The sequence below is a fragment of the Eupeodes corollae genome, chromosome 1, assembly GCF_945859685.1.
Source record: "Eupeodes corollae chromosome 1, idEupCoro1.1, whole genome shotgun sequence".
In the NCBI taxonomy this organism is placed as follows: domain Eukaryota; kingdom Metazoa; phylum Arthropoda; class Insecta; order Diptera; family Syrphidae; genus Eupeodes; species Eupeodes corollae.
Genome location: NC_079147.1, coordinates 37,048,826 through 37,073,504, shown reverse-complemented (window position 1 = coordinate 37,073,504; position 24,679 = coordinate 37,048,826).

Below are 24,679 nucleotides of genomic sequence, written 5' to 3'. Positions count from 1 at the left end.
TTTGTACAGTATCACGCTACAATTTATAATATGAAATTTAATTCAAGTCTCTAGCTTAATTGGTTCCTGAGGTATTTAGGGCTAACCAAAATGTTCACCTTTTTCTTAAGCTACTATGGTAAAAAAAAAACCACCCACGCAATTTTCTTGAGAGCCATTTTTCTGCATTATTATTTGTATAACAAAATTTATTTGAAGTCGATATCTCTACGGTTTCTTGAGCTATGGACGACGAAACGTCTCGAACATATTTTCTAAAAATCTTTTATTTCGACTCTAGAGACCTTGAAACGTCGAGAAATGTCAAAATAATCAATTCGACATTACAATAACTTCCTATGGGAAGTTAATAACTATTCAACAGGTCATTTTTAGTAATAAAAATATATTTTATATTTGAATAAATTTATACCACACTCTCATTATATTGAATTTCGCGCTTCGCACAGACTTGGTTTTTATTATTTCACAAAATTTTGTTTTTTATTTATGCATCTACTTTCATTATTTTATAATAAAACAAACGATTTTAAATGAACAATATCAATTACATCGCGTTTTGTCCTTTTAGTCACAATAATATATCAATTTATATTCGTACAAAAATAAAATAAATAAAATTATTCATTCATTTTAATCAGTGTGACGAAAAACAAAAATATATAAATTGCATTTGGACATGTTTTTAATAATGATAAAGATGACAAAAATACACAACGATTTAAATTGAAATTCGTGATGTAAATAATAAAAAAGATACATGGGAAATACAAATTAAGAAAATATGAGCTAAGTTAATTTATTTATTTAAAAAAAAAAAACAATAAAATGCATGACTGGATCAAAAACAAATTGATCTAAACATAATTGTTAGACATAAAGATTTAATGGTTTTTAATTGAAATGTTTTAAGGATTATGTTGTTTGTTATGAATTTTAATAAAAATGTCCATTATTTATAAATGTATTTTTTACTTCAATCAATTTGACAGCAGTTTAATTTAGTTAGATAACAAGGTGATTTATTTAAGGTACACTAAAAGGCTTTAGTAAGTAGGTTGGTTTAAGACAAATAAAAGATCAAATGACAAAGGGGTATATTTTCTTTCTTTTTTTGATTATGTTTAAAAGTTAATGTTTCAAAAACTATTCAATTGAGAAACTTTATTTAAAAATAAAATCTAAGAATAGTTTAAATTACTACTAAAAATTAGTAAGAACAAATTTTACCTAGAGAACCAGCAAAATGATTCAAAACTCTGTATCCTTCCTGTGAGTGTATCATTTTAGGAATAGGAGGATCTACAGTTCTTATGCTCAATCCGAACGGCTAATTTGAGAAAACAATTTTTATGAAAAGAATTACTCTTATAGAATTTGTCAATTTCTCGCAAGAGGCAGAATCCGTAAAAAAAATGGTAAGTTTAATAGTTGGGGATTAAACCCATGACCTCTATAAGATTTAGCAAAATAAAAGTAAATTTGAATAAAATGTATTTACAAACAAGAGTATGTATGTTTTTGAAATGTATTTGAGATTTGAAACATTTCCCGAGGATATTCAAAAGTAAAAGTAAAAATGTATAATCATAATCATAATCATAATCATAATGAAGTAGCAGTCCATTTCAACAAACGAAAGGCTAAAAGATAAGAAAATAGAAATATTTGTCAACCTGTCACAAGTTGCAGGCCAAAAGCATTTCGTTTTGGAATAACTACATTTGTTCTATAATGAGGTTTTGAAATATAATGAAAAAACATCGAATATTAAAGAAAATATCTATGAAATCATTCTACTTCTACAATTTAAATTTCGTGTTTACTTATTTCAAATATCACTATTGCAGACATAAGTTTTTACACTTCTGATGCTTATATATTTAAACCAGTTGAGGATATTGAAAAATGTTCTATTTTAGTAAATTGTATGTTTAAACATCATGGTAAATGTGAGACAATCACGATCTTTTGGTGACCCATAACTTAAACGACACGTTACTTTGGCTAACGTTTTTTGTCAAATAACTTTTTCTAAACCTTCATGACTAATTTTCTCCTACCGTTACCACTTATTACAATGAAATTATTAATTACAAACGAAGACGGAAACGTTAAAGCTGGTTTGGGATTAGAAGGGGAAGGACTTTTAGCACAATTGATCAACATTTTTGTACAGTTGATGTAAAGCAAAAATTTATGAAAAAGAATTTAATTTCAAATATATTATAATTTGTTTACTTTTCATGACTAGAAATACTCTTGGAAGATTTGTCAATTCCTCGCAAAAGGCTTTACTATTGAAAAAAAAAAAACACTTTAGATGGCACAGGGAGGGATTGAACCCAGGAACTCTGGCATGACAGACACTTTTTTAACTTCCCATAGAAAGTTATTGTAATGGGTCCGATTTGTCGAATTGAAAATTTTGACATTTCTCGACGTTTCAAGGTCCCTAGAGCCGAAATAAAATATTTTTAGAAAGATGTCTGTGCGTGCGTGTGTACGTACGTTTGTACGTCCGTACGTCCGTACGTTAGCGACGTTTTTTTCGTCGTCCATAGTTCAAAAACCAGAAGAGATATCGACTTCGAATAAATTTTGTTATACAGATAATAAGGCAGAAAGGGCTCCCAAGAAAATTGCGTGGGTGGTTTTTTTTACCATAGCAGTTTGAAAAAAATTTGAAAAAATTTTGGTTAGATCTAAATATCTTACGAACCAACAACGCTAGAGACTTGAATTAAATTTTATATAATATATTGTAACGTGATTTCAAAGAAGTATATTTTTGAAAAAAAAATCCATTTAAAGGTTTTTTTTATAAATCAAAAAAACTGAAAAAAAAAATTTGTCACCTCCAAAATTATATGACTTAAATAAAAAAATCAAATTGAAAATTTTTTTTTATAAAAAATAAAAATCAAAAAAAACATTACTCAAAGTTGGTAAAAATTAAATATCGATTCAAATATCTTTTCAAAAACTTGAAATATTAGGCTTCCAACTTATTTTTTCTTATAAAAAATATTGTTTTAAACATTCTGTAAAATGTTGAGAAAAATCGAATTGACAGTTCTTTTAACAAAAAATAAAAACCTAAAAAAAATTTATAAAAGTTCTAAAAATTGATTTTCGACTCAAATATTTTTTCAATACTTTGATATATTAGCTTTAATTTAATTTTATCTTTCAAAAAATATTGTTGTCAACATTCAGTTAAATTTTGAAAAAAATGGAATTGACAGTTTTTTTTCTAAAAAAAATTAACAAAAGTTTATAAAAAATGATTTTCGACTCAAATACCTTTTCAAAAACTTGCAATATTGGCTTCAAACTAATTTTATCTCATAAGAAATATTGTTTTCAACAATCAATAAAATTTTGAAAAAAATCGAATTAACAGTTTTTTTCAGAAAAAATAATATTCTAAAAAAAAAAAACAATACTAGAACTTGGTAAAAATTTACTTTCGACTCAAATAGCTTTTCAAAAATTAAAAATATTGGCTTCAAACTTATTTTATTTCACAGAAAATATTGTTTTCGATATTCAGTAATTTTTATATAAAAATCAAACAGTCCGTTTTTTTCATAAAATATAAAATCTACAAAAAATAGTACGCAAATTTGGTAAAAATTGATAAGAGTACATAAAGACAAATCGACAGACGGGATGGGAAGTTATCAGTGTGGGTCGCATCCCATCCTTTTTTTTTTGTTTGATGGCATAACGAGTGAGTTTATAAGATGTACAACAAATGTGTTACCTGCCATAATGTTTCGAATGTGCCTCAACAGAGATGAAACTGTGAAAAAACTTGAAGCTTCTTGAGTGTGGCATAGGAAATCTTTAGTGTTCTTATTCTAACTTGTGCCGCGACAATCTTTAACAATAACTTTCAAGTTTTCATAAGATATATTTAAAGCCTGTGGAGGCTTAGTTATCTCACAGTCTTGCCATAAATTAAGATAAACATAAGTTTTTAGCATATAAGTTGAATACAGACACTTGAAGCTTTCGAATTCCTAGAGGATTTTCTGTATTCAGGATTTCTTGATTAGCTAGCTAACAAATATTTTCTCTTTCATCTACAAGCATTGCAAACCATTTTGGACCATAGATTTTCATTTATCTACGTATACGTGGCTACAATTAATAATAGATTCCGATTAGTTGTTATAATTGCCATCTAGAATGGTTAAAGGGGATAAGTTCAATATTTGCTAAGTCGGAAGAAGTTAGATATTTTTGGTCGGTACTCAAATCTTGTTTGGTAATTTCAGGTAATTGTGTTAACGTAAATTGGACTGTTGGCTTTATCTTACATTTTTAAATTCAGAATTAATCATCTGAAAAGCATTTTAGTCCTGTAGTTTTTCCATTAAAATGTAGCAAAAGATTTCGTTGTGGTAATTCATGAGTGCAGCTGGCATATTTAATTTCTTCTTCCATTAAATGAAGAACACTATTCTTGAAATCTGTATTTATTACTGTTCCAAACCGTTCGCAAACTAAGTTTTACCGAATTCGATTTCAAGTAAGTTTATATATGTAGAATCTTCAATATACCTTTAGAACTTTCCAAGTCACACGTAACATCCCCATAACATCTTATAATGATCTTGATAAGGAACGTGGAGGTGGAAGAATTAAAACTGGATAGATAGATATATAATTTTATTTTCAAAAAGATTTTACAAAAAATGAGTATTGCAAGTTCAAAATTAGTTTTGACAATAAAATTAAGTTGTCTGTCAGGTTAAAAAGGAAATTTAAAAAATATATAAGCTTAATAAGTAGATTACGTTACATACATGTGTTATGCAAATTCATTTATAATAAGATTGCGATATTTAATTGATGCTTTTAAAAAGTAATATAAGTTTGAGTATTAGAAGCCATTAAGAATGTTGAGAATGAGAAAGTATGTCGCTGCCAAGAAATTCTCTCCTGTACGTTTTGAATACTGTGCAGGTTCCTATAAAGTGCATGGTATTTTCCGATTCATCCATATTACATAATGTACATAGTCCATCAGTATCTCCTTGGAAGGCTCTTCCATTTATATAAAGGAGCCTGCAGCGTGATTTAAAAATTATGAAAATCATATCACGTGAAATGGAGTCATTAAAGTAGTTCGGTATGCCAGAGTACATTGTGATATTGAGACTGTGTCGCACTAACTGAAAATTCAGTCCAGTGTTTTTCTTTCATTTTCAGTAAGAGAATGTTAGGTAAGCTGGGCCATTCAAGTAAATTCATGTCAAAAGATAAATCGAACGAACATCCATGTTTTGATTAAAGATTACGCCAAGATATTTGTATTGATTAGAGACCTCTATTTCTGAATTATTGTAAAACTATTTTTCGCACGCTGCTCTTCTTCCACCATTACGAAATATTGTAATTTCCGACTTATAAAGATTTATTTCAAGATTCCATTGAATGCAGTAAGTCTTAAAATCTTCAATTAGCTGTTGCAAATTGGAAGGATTATCTGACAACAGTAAAATATCGTCCGCATGTAAAAGGGCGTTAATATAAGGATCGTCTAAAACAATACCGATTAGAAGTTCCGATGAAGATCATTTAAAAACAAGTCTGACAAACACGAACCATCCCAAACAACTGCAGTAGTATCCTTATAAAGAGACTTTATAGTAGCCAGTATCTTCGAAGATATTCCCAGAGTCTATAGCTTATAAATAAGAGCATTCCTGTCAATGCAGCCTTAAGATCGATGAAAAAAGCGTAGAGCTTCTTCTTTTGGCAGAGTTGAAGTTGAATTATGCATGAAAGATTATAAACTTGGTCCACAGTAGAATAGTTGATCCTTTATGCAGCTTAAAATTCATTGATGATGTAGTTTTTTTTTCTACCCAAGCTGACAGTCTGTTCAAGAGAATTTTAGTAAACAGCTTATAGAGTGTATCCAGAAATAAAAGTCCTCTATAGTTTGACACAATATTTGTATCTTCTTTCCCTGAACAGTGCGTATATAAAGGATTTTCTGAAAGATGATGTTAGCGTTGCAGATTCAAGAATCTCATTTAATAACTTCTGTAATTCTTCAATAAGAGATTGACATGCATTTTTATAAAATTCATACGGTATTACATCAAAATCGGGAGTTTTCAAATCTTTTGATGAAGATGTAGCAGAACATATCTCGTTCAGTTCAATGGGGTAATCTAACTCTGGAACATGTTGCTGAGGAAGAGCGTACGGGATACTAGCTGAATCATTTGATTGCGAGAGTAAGATTTCAAAATACTCGTACATTCTAAATTTATTTATTGTTATTGCCGTTGTGGTTTTAATCGACTGTCCGCGTATTTGCTTAGCAATCTTCCACCACTCTCGGGCTGAATGAAAATATTCAAGACTCCTAGTAAGGTTAACGAAATAAGCTTGTTTCTTAGTTTTAAATAAAATCCTATATTTTTAGTTGGCATCATAGTAGTTTCTACAACATGTTTCCAGGTTCATTTTTCTGAAGGATTTAAGGTGTTTAAGAGCATTTTTCCTGGCCATAAGACAAGCTAAATCACACAAAGGTTTTTTTGGCTCAAACTTAACATTTTGTTCCATTGGAGCTCCGTTTGCTTCATAAATACAGCATTTGATTACTTTGCATCGTTCTTCAATTGAATCTGTCAGTATTATGATGGAGGGTACAAGTCACTGGAGCTTATTTTTATAAGTAACTCCATTTTATTCTATTGGTTGGTATTAATGGAATGTGATCTGAGAAGGTTACACAATCTACACTAAAATCTTTAACTAAATTAGTGATTGCGTACGAAGGGCAACAGTAGTCAATCACTGAAGAACCTCTACTGCTAAACCTAACTAAAGCATTAAGAATAAATGCACCAATATCATCAAGAAATTCAATAAATTTGGCGCAGTAACTGTCACAGGCAGAATCTTTTGAATAACTTCTTTCCATAATCGACGATGTAGGAATCAAGTTGCAGTCCACTATTTCTCTAGTGCATATGTTCTCACATTGAAATCCCCTCCGAGAATGAAATTGGTGGATGTGAACTCAGAAAAGAAGTGTTTAAGAAGTGTAAAATCTCTATTCCAATGACTGCAATTCAAGTAAAAAGGTATTAAATTTAAATTAAAAATTATTCCAGTGGGAACCAGGGCCTAGTGGCTTATAACTCTTAACCATTCCTGTGTGCGAGTATTGTTTTCAGGAATGAAATTAAATTTAGTTGTTTAGAATTAAAACTGTCTGACTTGATTTATTTGTTAATCAAACAATACTTCCTTATGAAGTTTTATGTTAATATATGTTAGAGTTAATACTATTCCTGTATGTTTTGTTTACGGTCTCATGAATTAATCTTTTTAGATTTGCAATATATGTACAATCGTTTAATTAAAATTGTATTAATATTTTTTCATAAGGTTGTTCGAACTATGCATAGAAAAAAGTCGTGGAGAAATAAACAGCTCCGTAATCTAAAAAAAAATGAAAATGCCATGTCTATAATAAATACAAGAAATCAAAAAATCAAGCTGGTTACTTAAATTTTAGTAAACTTCGTAAGGATTTTGTAATTCTGGATAAAATGTCTATAAAAAAAACTGTCACAATTCGCTTTATTGTCCGTTACTCACTATCTTTTATAAATCTCTTTCGGAGGGTAACTTCTTAAACGAGTGGAAAGTCGGGTGCTAAAAATAATATTGAACGTTATAGAAGTATTTGTAAACTCTCTGCAATTTCCAAGTCATTTGAAAGCTTAGTGAAAAAGGACATTTTATGCACTTCAGGTGTTTCCCAAGAAAACCATCTTGGTCCACTGATTTTTATTATTATTACTGTAGATTAGGTTTAAAAGATTGTTATAAAGTTCAGTCTGACCTTAATAGCTTATCCTGTTGGCATCATGTCAATTGTTTTAAAATTAATATTAAAAAATGGAATGTAATCTCTAAAGCTGATTCCTTGATAGGCTTCATTAAGAAATCCATACGTTCTTTTATTATTACATAAATATCTTGTTATTTAGAACCCCGCTTATAAAATTCACTCTGACCGGTTTAAAAAAACTTCCCTAAATACACTTCCATTTGTATTTTCCACTTGTGCTGACAGATTTAATTTTGTTTATGGTATTTAGTTATAAAAATATTTATGAGTTAGGAGAGCAACTTATTACAGGTATTTATAAACTAATTTCCAGCTTACTATCTTTCATTTCAAGTTTGACCTCTTTTTCACCTTATTGGTATTAATTGAACAATAACTATCATTTTAAGTTTAATATCACGTAATAATAAATGAAAAATTAAATAGTATTGTACAATGAATGTATTTTGGTTCCTAAGAAATGCTCTGATCAAAAAATCCAATTAACTACTGCATGGCACATGACTTCCTAGTAAATAAAAGGGCACCCTGTATCATCCTTTGCTATCTTATTTCTTACCAAAAATACAAATGTTAGTTATCCTTGATAATTACAAGGAAAATTCTTGAACTAGAGTTTTCAATCAAAATCAAAATTGTAACATAACTTGAATACCCTTTTTATAATACTTCCAAGAACTTATATTTAAGATAAAGACAATATTCAAAATTGGTACATCTATTATTTAGGTTCCAGATAATCTTTACAGAATTAAAAAAAAAATGGAGGAAATGAATTGCCAGGAAACTCAACATATCTACTTAAAGCCTTAAGGACATTCAACACAAATAATAAAATTTCAGTTGTTTATGTAAACAAATTCTTTGTCGTTTATTTGTTTTAATAGTAAATATTTATATTCTAAAATTTACAAAAACCTATATAAACTTTGGGATGTTTTAATCTATCGCCAAAAAACAAAAACCATCAATAAACCAAGAGTTTAACCCTATACACTTTAGGTCCTACATGGATGATGGCATATTTTTTGTTGTTGGTGCGGGATGCGGGTTGAGGGTTGCGGGACGCTTAAACTTTAATATACATATCTCAAACATGTATTGACCACAGAATTCTTGGAGATAGTTCACAGCATTTAACTTACTGCCTTGGCAATTATTTACTCAATTTCCGATCGGAGATTACAACTTTTGAGGGTTACAAAGTGGGAATTGCTGGTCTGTATACTTGGCATCATGATGAGAGAAAAAGGACCGACCTTCCAAAACGTGTATACATTGTCATCCATTCTCCTTATCGAATATAGTTCCACTTCTATACTTCCATAGCTATATAGCCCTTAAATTACTCAATATGATTTAATAGTACTATTTCTTGTCCTCCTCCATACATACCCTCTTATCATGAGCAACTTGTATGGTATCTGTGTGCTCCAAATGTATGTAAGATGATTGCAATGAATCTAAAGGACATCATCATCCTGTATATAGATGTATAGGGAGTGAGTACAAGAAGGTGGTGTAGGTTGTAGGTATGTACTGTGCATATGCCAGGACGGATGACAATGATATAGTTTGAACTCTAAACACCCATGATGGCCGCAAGGACATTTGAGTATCCTGTACAATATTGCAAAAAGGACCCCGTCACAAGGAGATGGATGACAAGAGTTTTGAATAATTGCAACCTATTAAGGACAAAATGTATTTTCTAAACATTGTCCTCTCACAAATCGAACGACGAAATATACAATATCTAATTCAGTCCAATGTGTGTGTGTTCAAGTTAAATTTGTATTGGCTATGCCTTAAGTGTAAGTAAAATGCATCTAATATTTATTAAATTTCCTTGTTATTCGACCATGTTTTCGTGTGTCGAGAGTGTGTCTTGCGAGAATATATTGAGTCTTATTCACTGAAAAAAATATTTTTCGTAAAATCATAAAATTCACTTAATTAATTGAAATTTCGTTGGCTTAAAGAAAATTTAATGGTAGCAACAAAATATGTAATTTTTCATAAAACACAAACTGTCATTTCGTTATACAAACACGTCACAGAAAGTTTTCATATTTAAAGAGTTTGTAAGACTATTTTAATTAAAAATTTGAATCACTTTATGAACAATTTCAATCATTGTTTAAAACATATAAAATGAATTTGTTATTTTTTATTCACTGACTAAACCATCAAAATTCTGCATCGTCTTATAAAAAAAAAACAACATAGCCCTTCACAATAATTCACCGGCTAATGACAGCTTCTTTAAATGACGAAACACTTTCTTCTTAACTTAATAAAATAATTTTTTGTGACTTACATACTTCTACACTTAATTTTTTAGAAAACTGGCTCACCATTAATTTTACATTAAAAATTGTTGTATTGGACGGATTCAAATCTTAAATTCATAAAATATATTCTGGTTTTCCTCAGGGCTCCGTTTTATCTCCAACTCTTTTCTTTATATCCATACAAACTGTTTTTTTTTGTTTAATCTTTTAAACTGCTTAGTTGATGTCTATTCCCCTTAGCATTTTCGTTTCTAGATTTACACCCTTGTCTTCCCCTCTCAAACAATTCAAACTTAATACTCTCACTTCGAGAATGCCCATCAGCTTACACTTGATCTCAATTTTGGACCTACTTCCAAGTTTAAAATTTTTTTTAACCGCACATCAACAATTACGTTATAACCAGTGCAAGCGTTAAAAAATGGGGAAGAATTTAAGAGGAGATACCGATGCGCAATGGTCTTCAAAGTTTGAATATTAAAATGGGAGGGAAAAACAGACTTGTGTAAAGCATTCCACATTTTCAATTCGTGGTTAAAGGTGAATCTTTGTTCTAGACATTACGTCCGCAATTGATCTCAATTGAAAACGGATGAGCATTCCTGGAAGTGTGAGTATAACGACTGAATTTTTTGAGGATGAGGATGCAATTGGCTAATTCGACAGAAAATTGTTTGTTTAAATATCGGTAAGACAACAAAAAGCAAGAAAAATTGATGCGGTGTTGGAGTGATGTAAATTTGTCGTTTATAGTTCTATGACCTCTTATTTTCAAAACTCTTTTTAATTTCCCATAAGAAGTAATTGTAATCAGTCTAATTTTTACCATTTGAAAATTTTAACATTTCTCGAAGTTTCAAGGTCCCTAAAGTCTTAATAAAAGTTTTTTAGAGAGATGTATGTGCTTTCGTGTGTAGGTACGTACGTTCGTATACGTCCGTACGTTCGGAATTTTTTTTCGTGGTCCATAGCTCAAGAAATAGAAGAGATATTGACTTAAATTAAATTTTGTTTAACAGATAATAACGCAGAAACGACTCTCAAAAAAATCGACTGGGTGATTTTTCTACCAGAGAAGTTTAAAAAAAGGAAAGCATTTTGGTTAATCCAAAATATCTCACTAACCAATAACGCTAGCAACTTGAATTAATTTGTATGTTATATATTGTGAGCAAGTAAATACAATTACAAAATATCGTTGGCAATTTTTTTTTTAGAATAGATCAACAGACAACTTTTTTAACAAAACTCGATAAACTACAAAACTTTTAACACGACAAATCGACAGGACAGGAGATAACATTTAGTTTAAAAATTAAATTCTATACGGTTCAAAATTCACTATTGGACAATTTTGTCGAGATCAGAATATAATGAGCTCATCATACGCTGCGTGGTTGAAGCTCCACATTCGAAGGACTAGGATGCGAATCCTGAATCAGTTTAACAGATTAGAAGTGGCAGACAAGAGATCGTTAATGAATATAAGGAAGAGTGCCGTAGACAGAAGGGAGCCTTGGGGGACACCAGCATTTATTTTATGAACTTCAGAATAAAAGTTATCAAATACAACTTGTATTGAAACGTCCAGAGCCGGACCTTGGCTAAGTTAGTTGAGGTCTTCCTCTACTTCACCGTCCCTCGGGATTGGATTCGAAGACCTTCCGGGCTTGAGCGTTATTATCCATTCGCTCTACATGTCCTAGCCATCTCGTTGGGCTTTAATTCTGTTAGCTAGGTCAGTGTACAGCCCGTACAGTTCGTAGTTATATCTTCGCCTCTATTCTTCATCTATGCATAAGGGACCAAAAATCACCCGAAGAAATTTTCTCTTGAAGCATCATAAGACGCTCTCATCTTTCTTTGACAGGGTCCAGGCCTCAGGGCCATAGATGAGAACCTAGACGATGAGTGTCTTATAGGTGATGATTTTAGATGCTCGAGAGGGGACTTACTACTTAATTGCCTTCTAAGTCCAAAGAAGCAGCGATTTGCAAGAGTTATTCTTCGTTTGGTTTCAGCGCTGGTGCCATTGTTTATAACATTGCCTAGGTAGACAAAGTCCTCAGCTTTCGACCTTAAGAGAGCAGCGTGAATTCTCCATCGTCATTCTTCACAAACGGATAAGTTTCACAGTGATAAGAAAACTAGACATTTCTCTGTAGAGCTCTTCCCTTTGGATGGTATCATGCGCGGCTTTAAAATCGATAAAGAGATAGTGGGTATCGATTATGCCTCTGTAGTTGGTGCAATTTAGAGGGTCTCCTTTCTTATGTATTCGGCAAACTATGCTGAGATTTCACTCATTGGGCCTGCTTTCTTCCGACCATATTTTGCAGATGAGTTGGTGCATGCTCCCTACCAAGTCATCGCCTGCTGCTTTGAATAGTTCGGCAGCGATGCCGTCAGCTCCAGCAGCTTTGTTTGACTTAAGTTTAGATATAGCTACCTTCACTTCTTCAAGGTCGGGTAGGCGGAATTGTTGATCTGCTTCGCCGAGGTTGAGTGGTTCCATTTCCCTTTCAGCAGAATTTTTTCGTCATCGCCGTTATATAATTTGAAGAAGTGGTATTTCCATATTCTGCATAGACTGCTACGATGTTTCCCTAATCCTTCGGTTTGTGTTGGTACCCTTGAGAGGTCGCGCGCTTCTCATGCTTGCTCCTATTCCATCTAAGAAGCTGGTGTTCCTCTCTCCTCTTCTGCTCGTAGAGCTCACGAGCAGCTCTGGTCCTTCTGTGCAGTGCCGTTTTGTATGCCTCTTAAGAGGTAATTAGAGACTCGATCGGAAAAGGACATGGTAGTCTCTTGCTATTGTAGCCGTATAACGTCGAAAATTTTCACAGAACTTCCTAGTTTTGGCTTGGATTGGGGTATCCGTAGCCGTACCTTGGCAAAAACGATTTAGTAGTCCGAGTCAATGTTGGCCCTTCGCTCACCGAAGAGAAATCGATCAGCCTGAATCCGTTGTCGGTGTCGTGCAGGCTGTATCTTCCGATTGTGCCACCAAAGAAGTATTCTCTTCCTAGCTTGGCGTTGAAATCACTTAGGACAATTTTAATGTCATAGCCAGCACTGCTCATATGTCATGTATGAAAGAATATGACTTTGGTGTCTTCATCTTTCTCGTCTGTTGCGGCATGCACGCATATTAGACTTGTGTTGATGCGGATTGTGATGCGCTCGCTCACACTGTTGTCCGAAGTTCGTTGTCCTTATTTCGTTTGCGTGGGTTGTCAACAGTGAATCCGTCCGTATCCGAGGCTTATTGGTGCTTCGAAACTAAAGGTATTTTTTACGTGGCGAGGAAGTCACCCCGACGGCACAACCCCCAACCTGGAGGGCCTGATCCTTAGTATAACTCCAAGGACGGGTAGCCGGATAAACTGCTATTTATAGATCTGGTCTCCGAATATGCCGTAGAAGCCCTATAAGGTGTTCACTAAGTAGTTCAACCTTACTGGAACTGTAGAGACACCGTTGATTCCACGTCAAGAATGCATGGGCTGCCGTCTGGATAAGGAGAGGGCCCTTAGTGAAAACACCTCTCCCCCCTCTTTCGTTTGCTGCCCCTAACAACTTCGAGTTCTCCTTGTGTTTGATAGATTTTACCCTATTCGGGATTAAATTTATAATTCCATAAAGATATAAATTTCCACATATATCAGTTCTGGGATCCATGTCATTATCTAAGAACCATAAAAACTTTTAAAAACTGAGCCAATGACTTATTTTATTAATCAATGTAAGTCTTTTTGACTTGACTTGTTTTGTGGATTTATTGATGGAATTTCGTAAGCTGATGTAAGAATTCAAAAACTATTAAAAATTTTCTAAAACGTTAGAATTTCAATAAAAAAAAACAGTTTCGTTGTTTTATAAGGCCACTTCTTTAAGATTCGTTGAGATTCTTTTGCGGAATGAAAATTGTAATTGAATGAATGAATGAATTGAATGAAATCGTTCGTTTTATTTACGTATAAATTTGTTTCAGTGTTCGTAATAGTGTGATATTGATGATGGTGGACAAAACTTTTCGAAATAGAAAGCAACCAATTTCCATGTAAATAAAAACATTTATCCTAATTCGATTTTCAATATTATTGAGAACAATTCTATATAAGTATAAAATTATGGTGAAGACCTTCATCTGTTTCTGTGATATGATATTATGGTAACATTTTCCATTATAATGAATAACTGCATCAATGGATGATGATAATAATTATTGTTATAGACAATTCGTTCCTTTGAAAGTGCTATCCCTTCCTCTCAACGATACCTAATATATATATCCTTAACCTCTCCTTTAGGTTGCCTTTGCAATATATACCTTCTATATGTACGAGATGTGGGAGGAAGAAGAAGATAAATTATAATTATGTAAATCTATATCGATGCGAACAAAGACTGATGATGGTGTGGTGTATTGTGGTGTAGTGTGGCTTATATCCTTGTTGTGCATCTGGACTAACACTCAATAAAGTTATTCAGAAGAGCATGTTTAAGTTCACCTCAATTTATAGTTTTGTGCATAAATTCAATTATTTTGATGGTTTTACACGAAGGATATACACTATTTTAGTTTCAAGCTAAAGCAAGCTGTTGTTGCTCTTCTTTTGTATAAACGGGAACTCTACAAAGGATCATTTCATTGTCATATCTTCTTCCTTTGAAGGAACTTTGATAGGGATAGTATGGGAGATAATTTTAATTGTTGAATCGAGACGTACCTGGGAATAATGTAATTTTCCTAAAGCAGTTCGTGATTGACGGCTTTGTTTTTTCTTTTCTTTTCTTTTATTTTTTTTTAATTCATCATCAAAGGATATTCTTATCGTTTTAGGAGTTTATGTTTTTTATTTCCTATCAAATTTTAATTGTAAGGAATTTGTATGTAATTCATGTCGAAAACAAATATTTTACGTTTCATATTGCATGATACTGGTCAATATTAGGAACACAAGAAGGGCTGTTATTTCATTTATAGATTAACTGTTTGTTTGTAAATGTCTATATTGCTGTATAAAAGTACTATGTAGGTATTTTATTCATAATTATAGCACATTTATTTTTATTCCATTCATAATTCTAAGCTAGAGTTATTTTTACGTATTTTCTCAGGTATAATTATTGTTTTGACCGGAAATACCAATTTGCTATAAATATCCCTAAAATAAGTTGGGGTCGTTTTCATGTTTATCAACTATGTTTTCTACACACAAAGTGTTACTGTTCCATGTTGAATAATACAAACAGAATTTCGAGAATATCGGAATATCCAAGTCTTGATGTAACAGAATTTGATAAATTTGTGATGAACATTTTGTTTTTCAAGCGAGGATTTTCTAGTCAACCTATCTAAGGTTAACTTAAGAAAACTCAAAAGATCATAAAAAGATATTTATTTAAACAACTCTTCTTACAATTAATATCAAGCTGATTCTTACGCTATCCCATTTCCCTTAGACCTGGAGACCCACAGTTTATCGGATAACCTCTATGTTGCGGTCAAAATTCTGTATGAGTCATAAAATTGTATTCAAAATATTACATAATTTCTGTATACACAAAATACAGTCAAAATTCTGCAAATAGTTTAAAACGCCACTGTATGGCCTTTCTAGTGGTGTATAAACTCAAATATAATTATTTTTATTTTGACATTGATAAGAATTTGCGAGCACAGAAGGGGCTCTGCTTAGGTATTTAGTTAAGTTTTAAAGTATATATTTCTTAAATGGTGTCAGCAGTACCATGCGTCCTTGAGTATGGCTTTTCTCTTTTATAAAAATGGTAACTTCAATTAATGAGAATCAATGAGAACGAAGTTTTTCAACTGTGATAAATTAAAAATTTGTCGGTTTGGAAGTGTTTTATGTCTAATTTTTAACTTTCCCTAGAAAGTAATTGTAATTTTGTAATCCGATTTGTCGAATTGAACATTTTGACATATCTTTGCATTTCAAACGTCTCTAAAATATAAATTAAAGGCTGTTAGAGAGATGTATGTGTGCGTGGATTCGTACGTCGGTATGTTTACGATGCCATTTTTCGTCAAGAACCATCAGTGATATCGGCTTCAAGGAAATGTTCTTGTGGAAATAATGATATGGAAAGTTGCAGAATGAACTTTTAAACAAAATTGAGATCGTTTTTTAATAAATTGCAAAAACAAAATGAAAAATTGTTTTATCGCTAAAGAATTTAACAAATTTTATATTAATTAATAATTAATTAAATTTTATATTATACATAAGCAGACGAGTGTTAGTTTTGAAATGTTTCAAATTGCATGATCTTGGTGGCAAATTGATATCGCCACGACGAGAGTAACTATGCGGCTAGGAAATGTCTCTTGCAATAAAAGCCTTTTTCACTCTAGTTCTGTGGCATGTGCCACCGTCTTGTTGAAACCACTTATTCTCCAATTTATATTCTTCAAAGGCAGGCAAAATAAATTCGGTTATCATATGACTATAACGCTCAGAATTGATCTTGACAGCCATTATAGCGTCGGTTTCGAAGAAGTTAGGTCCAATCACACCTACGGACCAAAAAATGTCTGTAACCAATCTAGTATCTTAAAATTTTTTCATAACTTGCCAATTGCATGCGTAGTTGGACGATTATATAAACCATAAAGTCATGTTAAAGCACGATATGTGACTGGGGCAGAATCACCATCATCGTAGTAGGTTATAGATAGTTAAGCGAAAAAAAATTGGTCCAACAACTTAGTTTGATCGATGTCGAATTTGAATCCGCAAAATGGAACCATTTGGAGTCATGTGACAGAAGAAAAAGTCGAAAAACTGAAGACCTTCGATCAAAAGATGTAGAGGAGCTGACTTTTTTTTACACAGATAAAGTTATGTTAGACGGTATATGTTGATGCATCAAAATAAGTTAAAAAACTTTATAAAAATTCGATTTTCAAAAGAAACGCAGCAGAAATTAACGAAAAAATAGATTAAATACAAAGAACTTTTTTCTGCAATAATTGATGGTTTGAATATAAGACACAAAATATTTAAAACAATGGTACGGTAGGGTATGTAATGCCGCAACTCATACCAAATCAACAACAAGATCAAACACTCTATGTTCTAGATTCCACATATATATTGTATTGAGGAATTTGAAAGATATTGTCAAGAAACTGCAGAATTGTATGTTGCTCTTTTGTAACCTATGTCTCCAACAATACATAAGGTTATCGTTCATAGATCTAGGGTAGTTAAGTACGCCAATCTTCCAATAGTACAACTTTCAGAATAAGCTGCAGAAGCATGAAACAATCATATGGGGTTATTCCAAATAAACTTTTCAAAAAAGTTTTCTCGTGTTACGCGTAACACGGTTGTTTGAAATAATCTTTTATTTCGACTCTAGGGACCTTGAAACGTAGAGAAATGTCAAAATTTTCAATTTGACAAATCGGGCCCATTACAATAACTTCCTATGGGACATCAAATTGATTTAATTTATACCGATTTTTCATAGGCATTTGATAGAGTAAGTCACTCTATTTGAATTATTTAGAAATTAATAAACTTCTGATTGCATTCTAAGTTTTTGAAATGGTTAGAATCTTATCTTAAGGGTTGAGTTCAATTTGTTTGCATTGATGAAATTAATCAACACCAATTTTGGATTCATCTGGTATGCCCCAAGGTAGCCATCTTGAACCCCTTCTTTTCCTGATTTTTATAAATGATTTACCAAGTATTTTCCTCAATTCTAGTCAACTTTTTTTCGTTGCATAAAATCTATTAATGACTGTCATCTCTTTCAAGACGATATTTCGAAATTATCCCAATGGTGAACGAAAAACCAATTATATTTAAATGTCGATAAATGTCAATGTTTTTTCTTTTTTTCTGCAACTTTTCTGAAATCATCTTTGAATAGGTTAAAGACCTAAAACTTAGACCAAAGTATGGTCCGTTGTGATACCACATGGATCAGTTGACCAGCTTAACTCGCCAAACCAATTGGAGCTCCGAATGAAGCGTAGGATACAAATAATGGCAGAATTTTTTAGATCGCTGGTATCGTTGAAGTAGTGGTCTCCAAGGTGGATTCTTCGTCTTTGTGATAAGGCAGGGCATGTGCACAGAAGATGAGAGATTGTTTCCTCCTCCTTCTCGTCAATGCAACTCCTAAAAAAATCATTTGCAGGGGATCCAAGTCGAATAGCATGCCTTCCTATCAAGTAGTGCCCAGTCAGGCAACCAATAACGTAGCTAATGTGCAATCTACTCAGAGAGATTAATTGTTTTGAGCGCCTGACGCTAAGATGAGATTAAATTAGTTCAGTCGCTATCCGAGAAAATGCGTATATCATTAGTTGATATAACGTTTTCTCTAAGCCATGATAGGACTTCTTTTATAGCCAGGATTTCAGCTTGGAACACGCTACAATGATTGGGTAGACAAAAGGAGAGACTTAAGTTTAGTTTATCTGAGTATACGCCTCCACCAACCCCATCATCCGTTTTTGATCCGTCTGTATAAAAAACAAATTCCATGCTAGGTTTTATCAAACGCAATAGCATAGACTTTAAAGACCCTTTTAGTCTCAAATCGCTGTATACCTCATATGTAAGACTAATCTTGTAATACTGTTCTGTAATCTGGAACTCTTTTCATTACATTCAATCTAAAATAATTGAAATGGTCCAAAATAATATCTATCTAGTAGTCTAATTTTTATTTTTAATTCTAATTTAATTTTTAAATTTCATATTGGTGAACAATTCATAACAAGAATTAGGGCTCGCGTACACTAAAACTGATTTATCGGCCGATATTGGATAGGAACAATTCGGACGAGCATATCGGGCGTTCGACTGCATACACTGCTTTCGACCGCGGACGATACCGGTTCTTAGCCTGAATTTGTGAAGGTTGGATGTAAAAATAATAATTATTTCAATGGAAGATTTCGAAGAAATTTATACTTTAGAAAATTCATACCGTCATTTAATTCGTCAACGTAGAACACGTCATCGCTGTGTATGGATTAATGAAATATTTATGCAAAGAAAACAACTGAGTGAATACCACCATCTTTTGAAGATTTGAAAATACAACCCATACAAATTTCTCGAGTATTTTAGAATGTTTTTTAGTACATTTCAATATATTTTAAACTCAGTGGAAGCATTGATAACAAAGCAGAACACAAACTATCGGGAATGTATACCACCCATGGAAAGACTCGCAATAACATTGCGGTAAGATGAAGTACTTTCTTAAATACAAGACAAATTAACATGCTACTTAAATCTTTCAGGTACCTTGCAACTGGGAAATCTTTTCGATCTTTAGCATTTTCGTTCAGAGTTTCAGACAGTGCGGTTGAAAGGATTGTCAGAGAAACTTGCAAAGTAATATTTGATAGTCTTGTACCACATCATATGCCAATGCCATCCGACGAAATGCTTCATCAAAATGCTGAATTGTATTGGTCAAAGTGGGGATTTCCTAACTGTATTGGTAGCTTGGATGGTAAACATGTGCGAATGAAATGTCCTTCCATTTCAGGAAGCATGTACTTTAACTACAAACAATTTTTTTCCATTGTCTTGCAAGCGGTTGCAAGTCCAGATTATAATTTTTTTTGTATCGAGGTAGGTGCTTATGGACAGCAAAGCGATGATGGTACATTTGCCTCTTCAACTTTGTTTCGTCACTTCGAAAATGGGCATTTTAATATTTCAAAATATTTACCAAATATAAACACTATCTTACCTTTGGTTCTTCTAGCTGATGAAGCATACCCTCTTAAAAGGTACATTATGAGGCCATATCCAAGACGTAACCGTGGAAAAGAAGAAACGCTTTACACTGAACGTTTGTCAAATGCGCTAGTAGTAATTGAATGTGCTTTTGGTATAATAACACAAAAGTGGAAATTTTGACCAAATGTATCGAAACTACTACAGAAAATGCCGAAACTATTATAAAATCTATATATTTACTTCATAACATTGTTATAGACAAAGAAGGACCACCAGCGCACAATTATTGAACAGCTCAAAATACAAATTTTGATCAAAAACTAATTTCGCTTCTAGAGGGCATAATAGAAGTGCAACTGAAGCTTATAATATTCGTGAAGCTTTCAAACAGTTCTTTTGTAATGAAAATAACATTCGCTAAGATAAGAAAATTAAATAAAAAAAAATTACTAATGAAACTGGGTTATTTTATTATATTAAACGAAAAATTATTACAAAATGACAATTACTGAAGTTGAGAGTCGAAATTATTGATTCTCTTGGGCACTTTGTTTACCGTCTAGAGCACATTCTTCATCCTCCTCGGCGTATTATTCAACCTCCTGGGCAAATGTTGATGTTTGTGAATGAGTCATTTGATTTGCAGTTAGTTGCAAAATGTGTTTAATATTTACAAGATATGTGGGATATGAAATATTTGGTATCAATTCTACAGAGCTGGATGGACTAAATTCCTCCGGAGAAAAGCTGTTTACCGGAGAGTATTGCGGTTGGGAATTTTTTTCTTGTAGGAACACATCCAATAATGTTCTTTGAACAGAGATCTTTTTGTTACGTGGCACTTCTTTGGCATTAAAAACCCATCGTTGCAATTCGCCTCATCTTCTTGAAACCATACGGTATTCAAATTGATGCGTCGCCTTCTCAGTTCCGGGAAAAAAACTGAAACAGCCATCTGCAATTAACGATCTATATTGACAGTGACAGTAAGACCATTTTCACGAAAAAAGCACGGACGAACAGTGGCCCTGGAACTTTTGAAATTTTGATTTTCATCCACTTCTGATAAATGAAAGTGGGCTTCAATATTAAAACAATGTAATCCATGAAACACTTTATATTTGTGAACTAGATGTGATCTATACATCCGTTATCAAACTAAAATGGCAAATGTCATGGGATGATGTGTTGTCAATTATAATTAGGGCTGATAAAGTTCCGTAGCATTGAATGGTTCTTGTTTCCCAGATAATGCCTTGTAAATGCTTACTTAACAAAAAACTTGTATTAATTATTTTATTATTTTAGCAATTTTAACTCTGAACATAAAATATTGCAGAACTTTCCCTTAGGTCAATTTTATTGTCTGAAGAATGTTTCAGAGTAAACTAGACAAGACACGTTTATCTCAAAAGTAATTATCTAATTCACTTAACTAGTTCTTAACTTAAATATTAAATACCCTTTTATTATAATCAACAGTGTAAAAAGTTGTTATAATTTCAAAATAAAAAAAAAAAACATAACTCCAACCACTGCAATGCTGTTTAATTAAATTAATCACAAAAAAGTTGCAATTAAAGACTTACTTGAGTTTGTGTTGTTTCATTTCATTTAAGTGATGACAGAAAATTGCTTAATGTTTTTTAACTTAAAACTAATTACAAAAAAAAAAGAAACTTTCTTACCAACCATCATAAAATAGCCAAGGAAAAGTCTCTCTGTTAAATTGTTTATCTGATTTGCTTGCTGTTAGTGGGCTTTGTTTTGCGTTCATTATGCGCTTAATGTTTAAGACAAGAAGGCTCCTCAAAAAATCGTACCCTCTTAATTTATACTGAAATTGAACCCATTATCACGCCACAGTTAATTCTGCATTTCGTGAAACCCTGTGGAAATATAAATTTCAAAGAAATTAACTTATGCCTAGGTAAAGCAATTAGTCACAATACGGACCAAGGGATTGAAATAGAATTCAGTCATAGTCCTTTTTTTTGAGAACTCTCTCTTCTTTGACAGACTCAGGCAAGAGGCACAAAAGGGTATGAGGTATGGGAAATTGAAGAAAAATCAACATATAATGGCAGCAGGTGGTACGTAAGTGGGTACCTACAAACGTAATACCCTCTCTCCCCTATATCCGAACCCAAAAAAGTATACAAAAATGTAGAAGGACTCACTAATTGTATAGACCACCCAAAGTGTTTTAGCACATTTCAAATTCGCTCCACAAACTCACAAACATATTTCCTAGAATAAATTCATCATCGCTTAAGTACCATTGCTGGCTTTTTCGGCTTTTTCTCTCCATTTTTGTACATTAAAACGCAAATTTGCATGACAACCATTGGACTAAGCATAAAGGTGGAACAAAAAAAAGGTAAAGTAAAGAAAAAACACACACACAGAGAAAAAAAAACCTCATTACAAGGCACCAAAAGATTAATTACACCATGGCACGAAGCAACAAGAAAGGTAAAACCCTCAAACGAATAAAAATTCCGCACAAACTCCCAGAGCCAGGTTAATACACTTCCACGACATTCCAGCGTCGCACTATGTGCCAATTTTCGCCATGTCCTGTATGTAATGCCACAAAATATGTCCACTTAAGGTGAACATACACACACAGAGCGTGTGGGTGGGGGGCGTGTGTATGCAGCGATTCCCACTCCACCCAATTGCCCCCAAAACCCTTACTCATATGTGCAACATCAGAGGATTGTATATATTTTGATGTATGCACTGCGCTGTATTGTATACACGATGTACGGTACGTGCACTGTTATATTCTATAGTTGTGTCGTTGTATAGGCCTTGTAAATTCCGATTTTAATTACACCCCAATTATTATAATGTATTGTATATGGATTTTGTTGGAACTTATCTTCAAGCCAAAATCTCAACGTAAAATCGGCGGCGCGGTGGTGTGCGGCCAAAAATAAGGCCGGCAACGATGGTGACGTGGTGGTTAGTACATTGGACGTGCTTGAGGGGGAAGAAACAAGAAACAACTGAACAAGTGAACGTTGCATGCTGCAAATGACCGCGACGTGCATATTACAGCGCGACCCGTTTGTAATTGTTCGCATAGGTTGCACACAGGATCAAAACACGTTGACCCGAAAAGCTCTGTGTCAGGGCAAGGATTATAGATACGAGCGAAGCGATTCAAAGATAATATAATGCATATAAGTATATTTTAAATTTTTGATTTCATGTTGTTGTTGTTATTGGAGTTTTTATAATGCGCTTTTATGGTATGAAAAGAATACATAAATGTGAATCCATTGTGACATGATGGCGTTTGAATGACGTTTTTTAACTGATATTGTATTATGCGACTTGTCTCTGGGGCTTTTCAGCAGATTGGTTGATATTATATTTGAATCCCTTGTCCGAGTATACCTTACCTATAGGGGTTGTTATTTATCGGATTACATGACTTCACTTCTGCTTTTGTGCCGATTAAGGGGAACTAATTAAATACCAACAAAAAGAAGTCAAAAATGACAAATTTAATCCATTTCTGAGGAGGTATTAAAATATTTCATAGATATAAAACCTTAAATCCAAAAAAATTGTCGGAGCAAATATATTCATATATGGATTTGCCGAGTTTTTATTAATTTTTGCTTAAAAGGTTTTAAGGATAATAATTGCCTTTAATTTAAGCTTGAGATATTAATCTATTTTTCTTTTGATCGCATTGTTTCCAAGTTACATCTTTTTAAAAAACAGTTTAAATGAGAATTAATAAAGCATTGAAGCCTTTAAATTGGTGTACAAGTTTCCCAAATTAGGCAGTAAGGTAATTCTTAATAAATTGTTGCTACGCTTATAATAATCTGGTGACCTAAGAGCCGTTCTTCGCATGCTCGCATACGCACGGCTGGGTGACGTCGGATTGGAAGTGGTTCTTGCTCCTTGGTAGCCAGTCGCACCAAAGGAAAATTTTCTTCATGCCAAGATTTACGAAAAAAATTTACCAGGCGACAGGTGTTGGAGTCGCTCAAAGTCTCTGTGTCCCTCCCTACCTGCTTTTGCAGACGCCTTGACAGTTCATGTACCTTGGTGAAATTCATTCGAACTGTCCCTTAACTTGATCCTAGTTTGCTCTACACAACTCTTAATTTGGCAACTTAATTTCCCTTACTCACCCACATACTCTTTAATCTAAAACATTATGATTTGGAACTTATGAATTTTATTCAATAATTAATATGTGTGTTGGTTTTATGAACTTTCGAATCTCATAGATGAACTTGAGTGCATGTAAATATATTATGGTAGATTTTTGCAAAATTTCGTAGTTCAATTTTTGTTCCAAGTAGACTTAGCATAATATTTAGTTTTTTAACACGATATAATACCTGATGAGGAGATCCTACTCGCTTGGTGGTCAAAATGAAAAGACCTATACTCAGAATTTTGGTGGGAAGCTACATGACTCAAGCGGTTGGTACCCAATAATTCCTAAGTTAACTGAGCAACTAAAGCGGGCTAGTTCGAACTTCGAATTCCATAGGTGATTTCCCGAAAACAAAGAGTGCAACAAAATATTTCTTTTTGGGGTTTGGAACGATAGTATAGATTCGTAACATTGAGTTGACATATAAAATCAAAGTTTGTAAAACAACGTCTAACGTACATTATTCTTATAATTGTTTACTTGAAGTCAAACATCCATTCTTGAGTGATCTTTACAAAAAAAGAGGCTGGGATGCGACCCACACTGTCTG